The sequence below is a fragment of the Nerophis ophidion genome, linkage group LG09 (assembly GCF_033978795.1).
Source record: "Nerophis ophidion isolate RoL-2023_Sa linkage group LG09, RoL_Noph_v1.0, whole genome shotgun sequence".
Taxonomy (NCBI): Eukaryota; Metazoa; Chordata; class Actinopteri; order Syngnathiformes; family Syngnathidae; genus Nerophis; species Nerophis ophidion.
In genome coordinates this window covers 40,593,231-40,614,490 of record NC_084619.1, presented here as the reverse complement: position 1 = coordinate 40,614,490, position 21,260 = coordinate 40,593,231, and positions in this window count along the sequence as shown.

The window sequence follows — 21,260 nt, the reverse complement described above, 5'->3', positions numbered from 1 at the left end:
CTGGCAGGATTTGGTCAGTGCCAAAAAAGTACCAGATTTGTCACCCATCCCTAATTACAGTGCAGAATTTTTTTAAATTCTATTAATTGCAGGGATGTGAGGACCCTTTGAGAAAAAAGGCAGAACATTTTTGTCAGTACGAACTACTGCCAAACAAACCCACGGGGTGTGCTGCAGCCTATCCCAGCCGCAAAGCGGGATACACCCTGGACAAGGGCCAACACAGATAGACAGACAACATTCACACTCACATTCACACACTAGGGCCAATTTAGTGCTGCCAATAACCTATCCCCAGGTGCATGTCTTTGGAGGTGGGAGAGAACATGCAAACTCCAGACAGAAAGTGCCCGATCCCGGGAATCAAACCCAGGACCATGAATTGATTAACGTGGACCCCGACTTAAACAAGTTGAAAAACTTATTTGGGTGTTACCATTTAGTGGTCAATTGTACGGAATATGTACTGTACTGTGCAATCTACTAATAAAAGTTTCAATCAATCAATCAAAAGACCTTCGTATTGTGAGGCACACGCTCTAGTCCCTGTACCACCGTGCTGCCCGGGTTTAAAAATACTCCTTTAAAATGAAAAAAAAAAAAAAACACCGATTGTGTGTGCTTCCTGCTTTATTTTGTCAAAGTTCCCTTCACAATAAAAATATTGTCGCTCCCCAAATACATTAGTACTGCGCCATCACACTGACATCATCAAAGGAACAGCAATCATTTAATTTAAATGTTACATTAACAAACAAGCCTAAAATGTTGATGTCTTATTGAGAATATAGAACATTACACCCGGCACTCAAAAATGAAGTGAAGTGAATTATATTTATATAGCGCCTTTCTCTAGTGACTCAAAGCGCTTTACATAGTGAAACCCAATATCTAAGTTACATTTAAACCAGTGTGGGTGGCACTGGGAGCAGGTGGGTAAAGTGTCTTGCCCAAGGACACAACGGCAGTGACTAGGATGGCGGAAGCGGGAATCGAACCTGCAACCCTCAAGTTGCTGGCACGGCCACTCTACCAACCGAGCTATACCGCCCCAAAATCCGTCAAAATGTTTTAATAGGACTTTTGTAAGCTACGATTCCGCATTATGGCTACCATAGTCAGACGTACTGAGCTTCAACATACGGGTATTATTATGGTGTGTGCATAATGACCCCATAAAGGCACTTATTGGAAGGCATTATCTGATGATTTGTTTCAACGTCGTACGCAAAACCAATTTCTGTTTTCATTTTTGTCCTGTGCAGCTACTTGGGCAAATCATATTGTTGATGTCGATGCCCATATCGGCTGTACACATTTACTTTACAAATAAAAAGTGTGAGATACTTCTCTTGTTGCCTTATTTGTATTTGACTTTTTTTTTACCTATTGGTATATGCTGTTTTGTATTTGTGATCTACATAAGTCACGGAAATTGTACGCATTTCCGCCATTGTCGTATGTGCCAACGCCATAGTCAATAAGCTCCGTTTTTTTCTATATCCTCTTGTTATGGAATTCCCCTGTTGACACTTAGAATATAAATAAGCGTACAGTTCTAACTTAATCTGTCAATAGACTTGCTATGGAACTGCTAAAAACTACCGGTATAACAAAGGTGCCGGCCGGGGAGAAGACCTTTGTCGAAGTGGAGTCACGTTAATATGATCGCCCACAAAATGTCGCATAGTAAAGAGATGGTCAGAAAGCGGCTTGAAAATGGTCTGTAAAATGTGATCCATGCAACATTACATGTTATGTAGACCACATGGGGTGTGGTTTAAATATATATTTTTTTAATCCTAATACGACTTCTTTTTGGCGCATTTTAGGTGAAAATAGACCTGCTCATCGGCAGTGTGGTTTAAAGCCTTGTAGTCAGAAAAAAATACCGTATTATAAATAATAAATTAACATACTCAGGAGATTTCATGGAATTATCACTTTACTTGGTAATGCTAAGTTTGTCTTTTATCATTGTATTTTAGCATTAAGCTAGTGGCATAACAGCCAACTTTTATCCTAAATGAAGTTTTCTCCTCAGTTGCCCCTATATAAGTAGTTGTGGGGGCGTGGCCAAAATGTATGATCATTTTGATTTGTATTGATGTATATTTTTTCTTAAAAAGGATAAAATAATGTTTTATATATACACTATTAACACTGTTAGACAATAGAATAGAATAGAAATAGAAAGTACTTTATTGATCCCTGGGGGAAATTCAGCACCACAGTTTGCTCACAATAAACAATGATAATAATAAATAATATAATATACTGTATGTAATATATTATATATATAATATATGAATGATATAAATATTTTCTACATATAGTCTACTCTTAAGTGCAGTCAAGAAGGAACATATGCATTATACAGTCTGATGGCTGTCAGTATGAAGGACCTCCTGTGTCGTTCCGTGTTGCATTTTGGGAGTCTGAGTCTTCCACTGAACGTGCTCATTCTCTCTGCAAGGTCTGAGTGTAGTGGGTGGGAGGTGTTGTCCATAATGGCTAGGAGTTTTGCTTGACTTCTCCTCTCTGACACCACCGCCAAAGAATCCAGCTCCACTCCCACCACATTACTGGCCTTCTCTACCAGCTTTTTCAAGAACACCTGTCTTAATTTTTGTTTTAGGATTTTAAAGATGATAAATAATGCTTGCAAGATCCGCTAATGGGTGTCACCATTGTCACCTTCAAAGCCCACTGAAACAACTTTTGATATACACACGGTATGTATATAATGTAGAAACAGACACATTAATACATGTAAGATATTTTGTGTTTTGGTCATTTTAAGCAATACTAGAACTTATTCCTCAGCGCAAATATTTTTGTTTCCATAGCAGCGCACTTCCTACTTCCGGCAAAAAATGTGTGTTCCTACTTCTGGAAACACACGCTTGTGTATTCTAATAATTGCAGACTTGTAAACAGACAATTTTTTTTAAAGACAAATGAGGATTCACATCCTTATGTTTTTGAAGCTGAAAAAATGGAGGATGAACTGCTAGTAGAAGCGAGCAGGAAGAAAAAGGGTGAAATATTGGAGCAGACGGAAGCCAAGAATGAGGTCAACGTGACTTGACGCTGCAAATGTGGAACTTGGAGCCGAACTGTGCTGACATAAATAGTGTGCATACCCAAAATCAACTGGGAACTTTCCCGGCCAGCTGGACCAAAGAGACAACTGTCCATCAAGTAAGTCTCTATAATACTGATCATTATACATTCAGCATATCATGCTTGTTAGTACAAATTCATACACTGACAAGCTAGCTGTGAACAAAAAAAACATGAAATGTGGAATAATACTTTACAGATGCTGTAATATGATTGTTCATCTTTTTCAGTCAGTACATATTGGTGTTCTATCGCAGTGTGTTGTGCATTGCAAACTCAAAAGCTATTCCTATGGCTCATGCTGTTGCATGCCGTCGCAAGGCAATGTGCTACGGTACTTAGATAAACAGTTCCTCAGTGTTTTCACTCTTACAATAACAATATTGCTACAGCTTGGGTATTGTACAGGCTTCGGAAATAAAATGAAGTATTGTTGGCGCTTTTGGAGTGCATTTTCAAAATAATTTGGAGACAGAAGGGAATTATGCCCATTGGTTACATTGCTAACTAAAAAGAGACAATTAATACAAATTGAAATGCAAAAAAAACAAACAACTTTTGTCTTCTTGTCTTTCATAAAGATTGTGAACGATAGGCAAAATTTCCCAAAAATGTGCTGTTCCCCTTTAATGATTTTCTACTAAATTTGATCTCGGCCATAGAATTTGCCATCTACACAAGTTTGTCATCACTTTCAAAAAAAGTGGTCAAACGAGCCTCTTGTGTGTCCAAGAAGAAAGCAGACAGATGACCAGTCACACTTGGTAACACCCCCCACTCCCACAGAGAGATGAATATGAGAACTCTGCATCATAACATAAAATACAACTTGTGCAAAAGTCCACTTGCGTGTTTTATCATGTTCTGCGGAAGGATTATTATAATATTCTGTGAACAAAGAAATATATGGTCTGTGCTAATAAAACATTAATTGCTGATTTTATAATGTGGACATTTGGCAAACCTCATTAATTGAGAGAAAAAAAAACATTAATTCAAGGACATATGATCAGACATGATGATGAAGCTCATTTGGTCATACATCCCAAATGATTGAATGACTTTGCTTACAATTCATCCATCTTGGTGATCTTCATTAATAGCTCCATGACGACACCGGAATGGACTTGTAAGGCTCAGCCAGTCCCGGCGTCATGGGACAGTAAGCTGAGCATGCCCTTGGCCGGAAACAGTTTATTTTATTTAAATGTATTTTTATTTTTTACATCGTAACAGGGAAATATAAGATGATAAATAATCAAAACAAAGGCCCATTGACAAAGACGATAACACAGTTAACTGACATGTTAGTAAAGTATGAATATAAGAGGAAAATGTTGACCGAAATTAAATCTACTTATATTTAATATTGTTTTATTGATGGGTGGTAGACGGTCGGCATATATCCAATCACAGCTCTTTAATGGCATTCATTGAAAGATGGGTGGGGTTGGTTATGAACAAAGCTATTCAGATGTCAAATGTGTGGATTTAACATGTTCCACATCGTAATATGTGTACAGCTGGGAGAAAGTTAAGACGACACATTTCATTTTTACTGCTATGATGCCATCAGCAGGCTAGTCTTCGATCGTGATATTGACACAACTTTAAAGGCCTACTGAAACCCACTACTACCCACCACGCAGTCTGATAGTTTATATATCAATGATGAAATATTAACATTGCAACACATGCCAATACGGCCTTTTTAGTTTACTAAATTACAATTTTAAATTTCCCCGGGAGTTTCGTCTTCGAAACGTCGTGTAATGATGACGTGTACACAAGACGTCACGGGTTTTTAGGAAATTTGAGCGCTGCACACACACACAGCTAAATGTCGTCTGCTTTAACGGCATAATTATACAGTTTTTCGGACATCTGTGTTGCTGAATCTTTTGCAATTTGTTCAATTAATATTGGAGAAGTCACAGTAGAAAGATGGAGTTGGGAAGCTTTAGCCTTTAGCCACACAAACACACGGTGATTCCTTGTTTAAAATTCCTGGAGGTGAAACTTTCCTATGGATCAGAGGGCGGTCAAGAGAACATGGATCCCGACCACATGTCAACCAGCAGGTTTCGATGAGAAAATTGTGGTTAAAAAGTCAGTTCTCACCGGCACAAGCTTGTGCCGTCCATAGCTGCCGTCGACTCCCCTGAGACACTGCGCGTCAGGACACCCGTGGAGACACCCTTCCGACTATCAGGTAACATTAAACTCACTAAAACACTAGCAACACAATAGAAGTGTTAAGGGATTTCTCAGAATTAAGTTAGTAAATGTGTCTAAAAACATCGTAATCTGTCCCAATGCAATCGCGTTTTGTTTTTTTTAAACTTTTTCTTACTTTTTTTTTTTTCTAGTCCGTCGCTATCAATATCCTCAAACACAAATCTTTCATCCTTGCTCAAATTAATGGGGAAATTGTCGTTTTCTCAATCCGAATAGCACTTTTTGTTGAAGGCTCCCATTAAAAACAATGTGAATATGTGAGGAGCCATCAAACAAGTGACGTCATCGTCTGCGACTTCCGGTAAAGGCAGGGCTTTTCTCTTAGCACCGAAAGTTGCAAACTTTATCGTGGATGTTCTCTACTAAATCCTTTCCGCAAAAATATGGCAATATCGCGAAATGATCAAGTATGACACATAAAATGGACCTGCTGTCCCCGTTTAAATAAGAAAATCTCATTATAGTAGGCCTTTAAGTCAAAACTACTTTTGCTTCTCTCTGTGTTGGGCGAAAAACTGATTCCGGACTGTGCCAAAAATGGACTTCCGCCGTGGCGATTTCGGGCTTTGTCTGTCAACAACAGGTTACAACATGTACAGGGGCGTCAATAGACCTAATACTGTACTGGGGCACACCTCTCTCTCTCTCTCAACGGAAGTCTCGATCCACACGTGAATAAATTACCATATTAATTAGCCATGTGCTCATTGGTGGAGTGAATACAGTAGCAATCAATTACCATACTAAGTAGTATGTGCACTGTTGTCTATGTTATGTAGACTTAAAACTCTGAAGAGTTTTTTTTTTTATTGGTGAAATTTTTACTGGGGCTCTGCAGATCTACAGTGGGGCACGTGCCCCAGTGAAATATGTCTGGCGACGCCCCTGAACATGTAAGACAAACACTTATATTTGTGGTTATTGTAAGGTTATGTGTTTGAAATGATTTAAGCCTTTTGGCCATTTCTATGGTAATAATGGAACTGTAAAGGACTGTTACCTATTCGATGTTGATGTGCTAAAACCTCCTTCCTGTTTAGTATAATGACATACAATAACTGCTTTTTGTTCATGCACATAATAAATATAAATCAAGTGTTTGGATGTACTCATTCAGGAGAGCTACATATATGATAATAAAGTACATACGGTGTTGTTTAAGTTTTGAAGTACACTATATACCCACAAGAGAGTTACATATTTGATAATAATGTACATGCTTTACCGTTTACGTGTTGGATTACCCTTTAAAAAGCTGAAATCAACCCCAAACGAAATATTAGTGATTCAAAACAAAATGTTGATATAGACACATCTCAACTGTGCATCTCCCAAGGTTATTCTAACTATGCATGCCCAGATGAGAAGTGTCAATATCACAATATTATTTTGAATCCATTTTTGGCCACAAAGAATACATTTTTTAATGAATAGATCCAAACACTTGATTAATATTTATTATGTGCATAAACAAAGACCAGTTAACATTGTTTTATTATTGTGTAGATCTAAAAAAAGAAATACATTAAACATTAGATCTACAAGAGTCCTTTAAAAGTTAAAGTACCAATGATTGTCACACACACACTCGGTCAGTGTGGTGAGATTATCCTCTGCATTTGACCCATCACCCTCACTCCCTGGGAGGTGAGGAGAGCAGTGAGCAGCAGCTGTGGCAGCGCCTGGGAATCTTTTTGGTGATTTAACCCCCAATTCTAACCCTTAATGCTGAGTGCCCAGCAGGGAGTTATGGGTCCCATTATATAGTCTGTGATATGATTCGGCCGGGGTTCTAACTCACGACCTACCGATCTCAGGGCGGACACTCCAACCACTAGGCCACTGAGTAGTACAATTAACATCCTTCATTTTCTGAACATGATAAAGGCTAAAATAATTTCAAACACATATCTCTACCATCAATTTAAAGTGTTTGTTTTAGATGTAGTAATCAGATGTGATGTGGCTCCCATGGCGGGAATCAATATTTAGCAGGGGCCCCCTCTGAAAAAATGCGGAGTCTGGGCTCCGCTAAATATAAACGTAATTGCCTTTAATTATGTAAAATAAATAATTGTCAGTAAAGAAGAAGATAACTTGTATTCATTATTTTTTCGTCTCTCCCCATGCCAACCATGAATCTTTGCCCTTTTACTTTTTATGAGCATTTTATCACGTGTCATGACAGTCTGGCACAGGCCAGTCATATAGAGCAATGTACTTGTTTTGTTCTCATTCTAACCACAGGCCTTTCTTTTTACTTACTGAATGAGTCCTCCAAGGTTTCTCATTGTCATCCCATTGGGTTGAGTTTTTTTCTTGCCCTGATGTGGGATCTGAGCCAAGGATGTCTTTGTGGCCTGTGCAGCCCTTTGAGACATTAGTGATTGAGGGTTATATATGTGAAATGAAGTGAAGTGAATTATATTTATGTAGCGCTTTTTCTCTAGTGACTCAAAGAGCTTTACATAGTGAAATCCAATTTATACCAGTGTGGGTGGCACTGGGAGCAGGTGGGTAAAGTGTCTTGCCCAAGGATACAACGGCAGTGATTAGGATGGCGGAAGCAGGGATCGAACCTGCAACCCTCAAGTTGCTGGCACGGCCACTCTACCAACCGAGCTATACTGCCCCTGTAAACTCTGATTGATTGAAATTTGTTGCGTATAAAAACTGTGCCTGATAGTAAAGTTGGTTGACAAAGTGCCTCTCTGTACGCACTAGAAAAAGTTATGTTTCCACAGCAGGTGTCTGTTGGGGTGCATCAATAATTTGCTTTCCTTTTGCCCCGGGTCACGACAGTTTCACTTAAGGACTACAACACATTGCAGAATTGCCATATGGTTTTCGTGTCTTACAAAAACATGGTTGCGAATGTGCATCCCACGTGTATGTACTTTTTTTTTTTGCCTGTTCCCCGACCTGATGTCTCCTGTTGCTAGCAGCCAAAATATGTCAGCTTTTGAGAGGTAAAAACAAAAACAGGCGGGCTAAGAGAGGGACACCACTAGCCCGTGAGTACTAGAGTGTACGTGTGTGTGTGTGTGTGTGCGCGAGTGCGTGTGTGTGTTTGTGAGTGTGTGTCTGTGCATTTGCTCATCCTGCAGGCTGGTTCACCATGAGACAGGGCCAGATGGTCACCCCAGGCAAAGCAGGTTGGGCCTGTTTACCTGCTTCACTCTGGGTCGTGTCAGATTCATTTGTATGTTAGCCTCAGCACTACTACTCCTGCTTGGTGCCACAAGTCACATGTATCACTCCCTAAACTCCAGTGCATCCTTTTCCTGTCTCTATTAAAGGACAACCACTACCCCTCTGCTGCTTTTCACAGAGCATTGGTGATTGTTGGAACTCTAAACTAAATTGAAACTTTTTCTGAGTCTATAATTGATTGACGTATGTAGTTCAAACCGGATTTGTAATCAGTAACAAAGTACAACCACAGTGGCACCTCGATTTAAACCCGCACCGTACGAAGTTTTTGATTGACCAACCATGGACCAAATAAAAATGTTATGCCCGTAAGCATGTCCATTGTTTTAGTCAGCACAGTACTGCTGTTGGCCACTATACTAATTTGTAAAGGTTTTTTTGTCTTTGCAAAAACTCTTTCTAGCTAGTTCATTCTGAGTTAAAAAAAAAAAAAAACACAATTGACAAGAGATGTGTGGTTTGAAACATTTAGGTCATACCCACAGTGTTGTCGACACTGCCTTTCTCCCATCCCCGTCGCTTCCGTTGCACGTAAAAAAGACCAACTAATAAGGTAGATTTCATTTTTATTTCATTCATAAGGAGCTTTCCGATTTGAAACTGTGAATGCACCACAGGGCTGGTGACAATGTGTGTGTGTTGGAAAGAGGGGAGGACTATTTTCCCCCTCCACAATGTAAAATTTCAAGTTGTGGAGCAGGGGTCACCAACCTTTTTGAAACCAAGAGCTACTTCTTGGGTACTGATTAGTGCGAAGGGCTACCAGTTTGATACACACTTAAATAAATTGCCAGAAATAGCCAATTTGCTCAATTTACCTTTAATAAATAAATCTATATATATATAAAAAATCGCTATTTCTGTCTGTCATTCCGTCGTACATTTTTTTTCCTTTTACGGAATGATTTTTGTAGAGAATAAATGATTAAAAAAACACTTAATTGAACGGTTTAAGAGAGGAGAAAACACGAAAAAAATAAAAATTTAATTTTGAAACATAGTTTATCTTCAATTTCGACTCTTTAAAATTCAAAATTCAACTGAAAAAAATGAAGAGAAAAACTAGCTAATTTGAATCTTTTTATGGAACATCATGAGTAATTTTTCCTGATTAAGATTAATTTTTGAATTTTGATGACATGTTTAAAATAGGTTAAAATCTAATCTGCACTTTGTTATAATATATAACAAATTGGACCAAGCTATATTTCTAAAAAAGACAAATCATTATTTCTTCTAGATTTTCCAAAACAAACATTTTAAAAGAAATTCAAAATACTTTGAAATAAGATTTAAATTTGATTCTACAGATTTTCTAGATTTGCCAGAATATTTTTTATTTATTTTAATCATAAGTTTGAAGAAATTTTTCACAAATATTCTTTGTCGAAAAAACAGAAGCTAAAATGAAGAATTTAATTAAAATGTATATATTATTCTTTACAGTAAAAAATATAAATTTACTTGAACATTGATTTAAATTGTCAGGAAAGAAGAGGAAGGAATTTAAAAGGTAAAAAGGTATATGTGTTTACAAATCCTAAAATCATTTTTAAGGTTGCATTTTTTCTCTAAAATTGTCTTTCTGAAAGTTATAAGAAGCTAAGTAAAAAATAAATGAATTTATTTACACAAGTAAAGAACAAGTAGTTAAAATATTTTCTTGGATTTTCAAATTCTATTTGAGTTTTGTCTCTCTTAGACTTAAAAATGTCCAGCAAAGCGAGACCAGCTTGCTAATAAATGAATAAAATTAAAAGAATAGAGGCAGCTCACTGGTAAGTGCTGCTATTTGAGCTATTTTTAGAACAGGCCAGAGGGCTACTCATCTGGTCCTTACGGGCTACCTGGTGCCCGCGGGCACCGCGTTGGTGACCCCTGTTGTGGAGCTTATCAGCAACTACTCTGAATCCTGTCTGATTACAAGCGATGCAAGTCATCAGAACAAGTTAATACACTTACATATATACACTATACTGCCAAAAGTATTTGGCCACCCATCCACATGATCAGAATCCAGTGTCCTAATCAATAACTGAAAATAAATAAATACATCACTTGGCCCGGCTACAGGTGTATAAAATCAAGCACTTAGGCATGGAGACTGTTTCTACAAACATTTGTGAAAGAATGGGCCGCTCTCAGGAGCTCAGTGATTTCCGGCGTAGAACTGTCATAGGATGCCACCTGTGCAACAAATCCAGTTGTAAAATTTCTGATGGAAGAGTCTGGGTTTAGGGGTAACCAGAAGAACGGTACATTTTGGACTGCATTGTGACCCCGATAGGGAATAAGCGGTAGAAAATGGATGGATGGATGGATTGTGTCGAGTGTGAAATTTGTTGGAGGAGGAATTATGGTGTGAGGTTGTTACTCTGGAGTTGGGCTTGGCCCTTTAGTTCCAGTGAAAGGAACTTTAAATGCTCCAGTATACTAAAACATTTTGGACAATTTCATGCTCCCAACCTTGTGGGAACAGTTTGCAGCGGGCCCCTTCCTCTTCCAACATGACCGTGCACCAGTTCACAAAGCAAGGTCTATAAAGACATTGATGACAGAGTCTGGTGTGGAGGAACTTGACTGGTCTGCACAGAGTCCTGACCTGAACCCAATAGATCACCTTTGGGATGAATTAGAACGAAGACTGAGAGCCAGGCCTTCTCAAAAAACATCAGTATGTGAAATCACCAATGCAGTTTTGGAAGTATGGTGGAAAATTCACTCCGCAACCTTTTAGACAGCCTTCCCAGAAAAGTTAAAGCTGTAGTAGCTGCAAAAGGTGGACCAACATCATATCGAACCTTATGGGCTAGGAATGGGATGGCACTTCACGTTCATATGTGAGTCAAGGTAGGTGGCCAAATACTTTTGGCAATGTAGTGTGTGTGTGTGTGTGTGTGTGTGTGTGTGTGTGTGTGTTTGTGCGTGTGTGTGTGTGTCCATATGAGATAGATCACCCCAACTCGGCCGTTTGATAAATAGCACGCCTACTGAAAAAGTGTGGGCACCCCTGCTTTACACGTATAACTTTCTGCGATGCTGCCACAGAAAGATTGTTTTCCAATGCTGTAAAAATGTGCAGAATAAATATTAAGTTTAAACATTTCTGTCCACGAAAATGCGCGTCAGCCTGCGACACACCTTTCTTTCAGCACATGTGGCAGGTTACAAACAAAACTAATTCCTGTGTAAGCAGATATTCTCAAAAATGTACAACATCAAAACCAAATACACCACATGCCTTACATATAAGAGCTGGCAGTGTAATATAGCTAATATAAACACTTACATCATGTGTTGCTTTCATAATAAGACTTATAAATGGAACTACATTTTTTGCGGCTCCTGACAGATATCTTTTTTTGTATTTTTTCACCAATATGGCTTTTTGAACATTTTGGGTTGCCGACCCCTGGGCTCGGTGAATCGATCCAAATATAGATAGTATGGATACCAAGGTGGGTATTTGTATAGGATCCATCCTTGTGTGATAAGATCGATACTTTTGTTGCAGATTTTCTTCTATACGTTCAACAAATTACTCTAGTCCCCTCACATAGTTTATTTTGCGCGGCAGCGTCTCTCTTAGTCTGTGAGCGTGTGTGTGTTTGTGTGTGTGTGTGCGTGTGTGTGTGTGTGTGCATTTGTTCATCCTGCCGGCTGCTTTGTCATGAGACAGGGCATCTCTCTCTCTCTCTGCTCACTCAGACACTCTTTGCTCCTCCTTTCCCTGCTCTACCATAAGTGACAGTTTTTGTTTTTTTAACTATCTGCGTTAATGGTAGTTTCTTTGATTGTTTTTTTTATCCTAACTCAGGGTCGCGGGTTAGCTGGAGTCTATCCCAGCTGACTTTGGGCAAGAGACAGGGTATACCAGCCAATGGCAGGGCACATATGTACAAACAATCATTCACACCCATATTCATACCTATTGACAATTTACAGTCTTCAATGAACCAAACATGCATAATTTTCAAATGTGGGAGAAAGCCAGGATTATCGGAGAAAAAACACGCATGTATGGCGAAAACATGCAAATTCTACACAGATATGTCGTAAAGAGATTTAAACCAAGATCACCTGACTGTGTGACATGCCGATAAGACACCGTGCAGCCTGTTTTGTTCACATTTTAATATTTATATATCTGTAACACGGTTGATTTATTTGGGTTATTTTGCAATTGTGACTTTTTCCTCAAACAACAACAAATGTTATATATTAATAAATTAAAAAGGGTATTTTTTGTTATTCATACACACTGTTATTGTTATGTTTGACTACGGGGAGATGACGGCAACAGACACCAGGGTTGCATTGAACAATAATTTATTATATATATATATATATATATATATATATATATATATATATATATATATATATATATATATATATATATATATATATATATATATATATATATATATAAACAATATAACAAATAAGCTAACCTAAGGAAATGGAGTGTGTCAAAACACAAGAGTGTGTGTGTGTAAGGCTATGTGTGTAGTTAGCTGAAGTGTGTGTTACCAAGGGTTGATGAGAGAAAAAGAAACGAAGTGACTCAATGGGGGAGGCAGGTGGCGAGCGAGGAGTCGAGGAACGAGGGAGGCAGTCGAAATCCAGGGCAACGGATGGAAAACACTGCGGGAACACGGGAGAAGACAGCGGACAAATCAAGTCACAGAGAGAAAACAAGGATAGAGTATAAAGCTTGTCGCTTACGGTACACCATTTAAGCAGCTTGCCCTCATCAGAGTCAGGTTGGCAGATTGACGATTGTCTGCAGGCGTGTCGCTGTGTGGGCGTGTTGCTCTCAGTGCAAGCAGGGGCGTGTCCGAGCATGCTGTCAGCGGAGGTTGCTGAGGAAAAACAGGTTTGAGTCCACGCCTAGACAGTTAGGATGTTATAGTTAGTAAAAATTACAAAAAAACAACATTTTTGCATAACAGTTTTTCTGTGTTCCTATAGTTCTAATCCATTAAATGCAAATTCACAAAGTTATTCAATGATCATGACATCCATCCATCCATTTTCCTACCGCTTGTCCCCTTTCGGGTTCAAACCCAGGTCTCCGTAATGTGAGGCACATACACTTACCCCTGCTCCACCGCGCTGCCATGATCATGACATGTCAAGTCAAAATGATCGATACCAGGGCTGTATTCACTTGGTATCAGATGATACCGTATTTGCCCACCCCTAGTCATACAACACATTTCTCTGGCAACCTCCGCTTCAGCCGACGGAATCCCTGTTTCTTTGTTTAAAAACGCACAGCGGGATCAAACAAATGAAAATAAGCTCCTCCAACTGTTATCAGGTGATTCAACATCAAAAGTGAACTGCTAAGCTATTACAACTTCAGTAGGCGATGGAAACAATCAGCACAGGTAAAGCTTATTTTTCCCAGCTTATGTTTAGTGTTGTTATAATAACCACTATCCTTCATTTGTGCTGTGAATAAAGCAGACCTTTGTATTTTAGATTAGACGTGTTAGAGAAATGTAGCTTTTAGGTGTTTATGCGCTTCCATCTTGAATTTAATAAATATTGACTTTGTATTTGAAAGTTGCATTGTTGTTTTCAGAATGTGATTTTTTAGTACTTCCATCCAGCCATTTCTTTTCTTCACCAATTGTCCTCAATATGGTCACAGTTGAGCTGGAGCTTCTCATTATCTTCTCATTCAAAAACATATTTTCTCATAGGAAATATTGCTAAGAGATTTTTTCGTTCCACATATAAAGTGTTATCATTTGAACATCGCTAACAGTTAAACACTCCACATATGAAGAAAGGTTAAAACTAAAATCATAACAACTATTTACCATTTGAAGACATTTCAAAGACTCATAATGGAGAGAAACAAGTGGGTGTTTGGAGAGTGAACTTTCTCGCTTTGAGGCATTTTTGTGTGCTGCTAGACACAAGGCTTGCTTTTCTTGAAGCTTTCAGTATGTGAGAATGGTAACTGTAACATACAGAAGATAAAATGGCTAATGATTCATTTTACATGGTGAACACAAGATAACCATATCCACTTAACATTGCAATGCAACCTATCAAGTACGAAATCATAAAAATATGGAAGTAAAATTGTCTCACATCAACGTATATTTATCTATATGATATTAATGCATATGCATATATCAATAAATATGCAAATGCAAATGTGATATACAAATAAATAGATCATGTGTATGAATAAATGCGTATTTGTAAATATATTTTTGAAATTATAAATATAAAAATGTGAAATATAGATAAATCAATAATTGTATAAAAAAACGTGTATTTATAAATATATTTTTTTTAGATTTGAATATACATATGCTAGTGCAGGGGTCGGGAACATTTTTGGCTGAGAGAGCCATGAAAGCCAAATATTTCAAAATGTATTTTTGTGAAAGCCATATAATATTTTTTAACACTGAATTCAACTAAATGCGTGCATTTTTAAGTAAGACCAACATTTTTTTGAGTTTGATAAGTTTCTTATTTTTTTTAATGACATTGTTATTCTAAAGTTAACCAATAATAAATATACCGTATTTCCAAGAATTGCCGCCGGGGCGCTAATTAATTTCAAACCTGTTCTCACTCCGCCGTTTACCAAAGGCATGCGGTAAAGGCAAGCATGCGCTAATTATTTTAAAACCTGTTCTCACTCTGGCGCTTACCAAAGGCATGCGGTAAATATAGGCCTGCGCTTATAAATTTGAGTGTGATGTAAGGATACTATAATGAAAAGCATATTTAATAAAAAAACAACTTTATTATGGTCTTAACTTTATTTATAAATCAAGTCCATGTGCAGCTCCTTCTGATCAAAAGCATCAATAACTTGTTTATAGACGTCTTCCTTATCTTTCTTCAGTTTTAAAAGTCTCTCTGTCTCGATGGAGATCTTCCTTTATTACCTCCTGCTTTGATAAAAGTCCAGTTCAGAAAACTGTTTTATTTTAGATATGTAATCCTCCATGTGTAAGCGAGAGGAAAAAATAAACACACATTGCTCACTCTTGCTGCTTGTTGTCACTTCTTCTGCAGCCGAGTAGTCGTAAGTAGGATCACTAGCGCCCTCTAGCACCAGGAGGCGGGAGTCGTTTAATGACTCATATTTGACACACGCAGCTACAGTACATTAATAAAACATAGCTGCTTACTGTTATTTTTAGCATATTCAATAGCTTGGACCTTAAATCCTACTGAATAGCTCTTCATCTTCTTCCTTTTATGTAATTTCAAATTATTGAAATCAGCCTCCTCCGTTTTCAAAATGATGACAGGTGAAGTGTCACTCGTGACGTGACGAGTTTGACCTGGCAGTAATTCTAGGCAGGCGCATACTATATACCCGGCGGCAGTTCAAGGAAATACAGTAATACTTCTTACCATTAATGCAACATCTTGGACAGGTGCCATGGAGAACGGATTGTTGGATTAAAATGCAAGACAATGTTTTATAATTTAAACATAATTTTTAACACTGTGTTTACCAGCGGAATTATTCATTACTTATTGTGTTGAGCAATATCAGCTAAGGTTTATCTGAGAGCCAGATGCAGTCATCAAAAGAGCCACATCTGGCTCTAGAGCCATAGGTTCCCTACCCCTGTGCTTGTGGATTGCAAAAAAGCGATCCACATGCAAATTTAATACAAATACAAAATCAAACATATTTATATTCAAATCTCAAACATATATTTACGAATACATGTTTATTTGAACTAATTCTTTTTTTATTGTATGACAAATTTTTATATTTCTAATTAATAATTTGAAAATCTCAAAAATGTATTTACAAATACGCTTTTGTTTGTACAAATTATTTATTTATTTGTATATCACATTTGTATTTGTATATGTAGTAATATATGCATATGTATTAATATCATATTGATATATATATATAAGTTGATGTGAGAAAATTTTACTTCGATAAAAAAATGTATATAACAGAAAGATTGGCGGCCCAAAACAGGTGCTTTGGGGTACTTACAAATATGAGCATTTCCCAAGGATCAAACATTTAGAGTGACACAGAACGTTCATGGGTGACTTTCAAGCCTTGTTTCAAGCCTCGGGCAGGCGAGCTTGCTTTGCTAAAAGAAAAAAAAGAAAAACAAAGACGCCAAAAATTGTCTATGCACGAGAGGAGGATTCACTCAGAAAAACAGCAATCCTTTCTGAAGAAGATGTCTCACTTCGTTTACACTTTAACCTTAGGTTTTTAACATATGTTTTAGCAAATATTTATGACCAATTATGAACTATTCATCCATCCATTTGTCTACCGCTTGTCCCTCTTGGAGAATTAATGGCATTTCAACTAACTTGGAATTCTTATGAAAATTCAAGTGTCTTGACCCAAGGACATGACAGTTAGTTTTATTTCCCGATGTTGTGTTTACGTGTTGATTAGTGACCAATATTATTATTGTGATGTGATTATGATTACAAAAGTGTAGTCGTGTTGAGGCACCTGTTTTTTGTGTGCAAACTAATATTTCACATGAACACAAACAAATCGATTGATCACACACATAGTGATTGAGAGGAAAATCTCCAACTTTGTGTGTGTTATTTTTTTACCATTCATGCAACATTACTGCAGTGCAGACCTGGACAGATTAAGGCCCGGGAGCTACATGCGGGCCGTTTAGCGTTTCAATCTGGTCCCTCGGACATTTCCAAATTATTTTATTAGATCTTTAAGATGGAAAGTGTAGCTGCCATTATGATGTGCAGTGATATTATCTAATGACCGTAAGTCTTCAACTCTTCAACATACAAATCCCGTTTCCATATAAGTTGGGAAATTGTGTTAGATGTAAATATAAACAGAATACAATGATTTGCAAATCCTTTTCAACCCATATTCAGTTGAATATGCTACAAAGACAAGTTATTTGATTTTCAGACGGATAAACATTTTTTTTTTTTGCAAATAACCATTAACTTTAGAATTTGATGCCAGCAACACGTGACAAAGAAGTTGGGAAAGGTGGCAATAAATACTGATAAAGTTTAGTAATGCTCATCAAACACTTATTTGGAACATCCCACAGGTGTGCAGGCTAATTGGGATGAGTGGGTGCCATGATTGGGTATAAAAACAGCTTCCCAAAAGATACTCAGTCTTTCACAAGAAAGGATGGGGCGAGGTACACCCCTTTGTCCACAACTGCGTGAGCAAATAGTCAAACAGTTTGGGAACAATGTTTCTCAAAGTGCAATTGCAAGAAATGTATGGGTTACAACATCTACGGTCCATAATATCATCAAAAGGTTCAGAGAATCTAGCTTTCAATCAGGCATTATTGTGAGGTTTTGTATTACTGTTCCTAAAAATCAGATATACCAGCCCCTAGACACATTTTTTTCTCTAAATGTGGCCCCCGAGTCAAAATAATTGCCCAAGCCTGCTGCAGTGTATCCCCTGCACACACTTGAACACAGAACACTCCTTTAAGCGTGTGTACAAATCACACAAATGGCTAGGTGGAAACAGACACGTTCATTGCTTATTTCTCTATCTCGCTACTTTTCTCTCTCTCTCTTGCACACACAAACTCTTCTTTCTAATAAGTGTTTAGATAACGTTATGTGTTTGTATTGTGTATGAATATATTACTGGGATAAGCATCAGATAATTACTTTTTAAAGTACACCTTACAAAATAAAACATTCATACCTAAATGGTAGTACCAATAGAGATAGAATGGAAAAATAAATTTGAATAGACGTGGAATATAGGTTATAAATAAATTGGTATTTAATTGAGGAAAATATGTTTTGTATCCCAATGCAAAACATTGCATTTGGTGAAGAGTTCAAAGATTCTTAATTGTCAATTTAGAAACCTTTGTTGGCAAACACAGAGTCAGAACTTTTCTGTGGTTCTTGCAGCCATGAAACAGAATGTTTTCACCTGCTTTGTTGTTTGAAATTAATGATTGGTGGTGTTGTCAGTTGTAATCAACATTTCTTTGCCTCCAAACATGATGAGTCGATTTGATAACAAAGAGATCAATTCTGATCTCATCCGACTAGGGTTGGGCGATTAAACACATTTTTCCTGCAATAAAAATACGAGACAATTTTTTTAAAGGGACGAACTGAACTGAATAGGGTGGTTTTAAAAAATCAGGGGTTTTATGTCCACCACTTTTACTCTACTGTCGTTGCACGTAATGTGAGTTATTCTTTATTAAAACAACATTTTTAAATGAGGCCCTTTACTTAAATCTATATCTATTGCCGATTGCAAAGAAGACTTTGCAATAGTGTTGTCCCCATACCGATATTTTGGTACCAGTAACGGTACTAAAATTATTTTGATATTTTTCGGTACAATTCGATATTTTTCTCAATAACGAGGACCAAAAAAAATTGCATTATTGGCTTTATTTTAGCAAAAAAATTTAGGGTCCATTTAAACATATGTTTATTATTAAAAATTTTTTCCTCAAATAAAATAGTGAACATACTACACAACTTATCTTCTAGTAGTAAGTAAGCAAACAAAGACTGCTAATTAGTCTGCTGACGTATGCAGTCACAAATTGTGTCGTTTTCCATTCTATTATTTTGTTGAAATTCTTAAGGTAGAGTGGTAGATAATTAATTAGTAATCTACTTGTTCATTTACTGTTTGTGAACGGCTCCTCACCGCCATCATGCGGGTTGCATGGACCATTGTTGGAGGACATCACTGAGCAGGTTTGACTCTCGTTTATTATTTCAATAAACTATTGTGTGTCCCAGTCGGTCGCGCCAATTTCCAGCGCTTCCTTCTCTGCTGCTCGTCTCGGCTGGCCTTTTGGTCGCCGGTGACTCCGTCTTCCTCGGGGGCTCATCGTTCGTCTGGTCGTTCGTCTGGCTGTCTGTACTCCGACTCTCTCCTACTCCTTCTGCCCCGATTGCTCCTCCTTCTCCCCTTTTATACAGCAGGAGGAGATACACAGATTGAGAGCAGGTGTGTGTGTTACGCACCTGGTTCTGATCGCTGCAGCGTCGCTCTAGGCGCGCCCCGCCTCTCCGTTCCACTGCATACTCCGCCTCCTGGCCGCCATCTTGAGTAGGACCACGGTTTGCCCTACCCCGCTGTCGGCCCGTCGGATCCGTTTCTCCGCACTGTTAATATCTTCTTACTTTCTCTTTTAACATGTTCTATCTATCTGTGGACCGGTACTTTTCGGAGGAGGTATAGTACCAAAAATGATTCATTAGTTTTGCTGTGCTATACTAATACCGGTATACCGTACAACCCCCCTTTGTAATTGGCAGCTTAGTGACTTGATGTCCTGTATTCAATGTGAATATAGTAATGGAAACAGGCCAATTTTATTGTCATTGACGACTAATGAGCATATCGTTTGTTAGAAATACTGTGTTTCTAAATAACGTTTGTTTTGTGTGTAATGTTTTATATTACGAGGATAATTTTTTTTAAAACCATGATGAAAGTACGGCGTGTACGAATGTAACTCCCGTAAAATAAGTTGACAGAAAGTGACGCAGCCTTTACACACGCATGAACCAATCGTGAAGCAACGAAGCTGACCACAACTGATGCACAGAGACTTCTTAAATTGCGCCTGACAAATGTGTCCTACTAGTCCATTTAATAGAAGTGTGCATTCAGTCTATCTTTAAATTTTCAAAATATTGTAATATTTTTGCTTTTATCCTAGCCCCACTGGTCAAAGTTCATCCAAGCCTCAAAAAATATCTCTCTAATGCCAGGCCTGTAACAATGTTGTTTTTTATTATTTTTGAAAACTTGAAAGCGTTTGCTTCAAATATATGCACACGAACACATGCTTTTCACGATATCTGTCATGTTCAAACCCCGACAGAATACACATTTTTAAATAAAAAAACAACCTTCTGATGTTTTCACATCTGACTTATTAGCAATATTTAGGCATGACAAAAGTAGTGATTTTATTTATATTTGGACACACATTTATTATGACGTGAATTTTTTTCCCCGTATTGCAATTCTATAACATACCTCATCATATCCTCCCAAGCCTTGTTTGAGTTATTTCAGTGTTTGAAGTTTGACGAACTCCAATCAGGTCTGTACATTTGTCTTCTTAAGCAGGGCCACCTTGCGGGCCAAGCAGTCTATTACAAACCCTGTTTCCATATGAATTGGGAAATTGTGATGGATATAAATATAAACGGAATACAATGGTTTGCAAATCCTTTTCAACCCATATTCAATTGAATGCACTACAAACACAAGATATTTCATGTTCAAACTCATAAACTTAATTTTTTTTTTGCAAATATTAATTAACTTAGAAATTCATGGCTGCAACACGTGCCAAAGTAGTTGGGAAAGGGCATGTTCACCACTCTGTTACATCACCTATTCTTATAACAACACTCAATAAACGTTTGGGAACTGAGGAAACTAATTGTTGAAGCTTAGAAAGTGGAATTCTTTCCCATCATTGTTTTATGTAGAGCTTCAGTCGTTCAACAGTCCGGGATCTGCGCTGCCGTATTTTGTGCTTCATGATGCGCCACACATTTTCAATGGGAGACATGTCTGGACTGCAGACGGGCCAGGAAAGTACCCGCACTCTTTCAATATGAATAGCCACGCTGTTCTAAAACGTGGCTTCGCATTGTTTTGCTGAAATAAACTGGGGCATCCA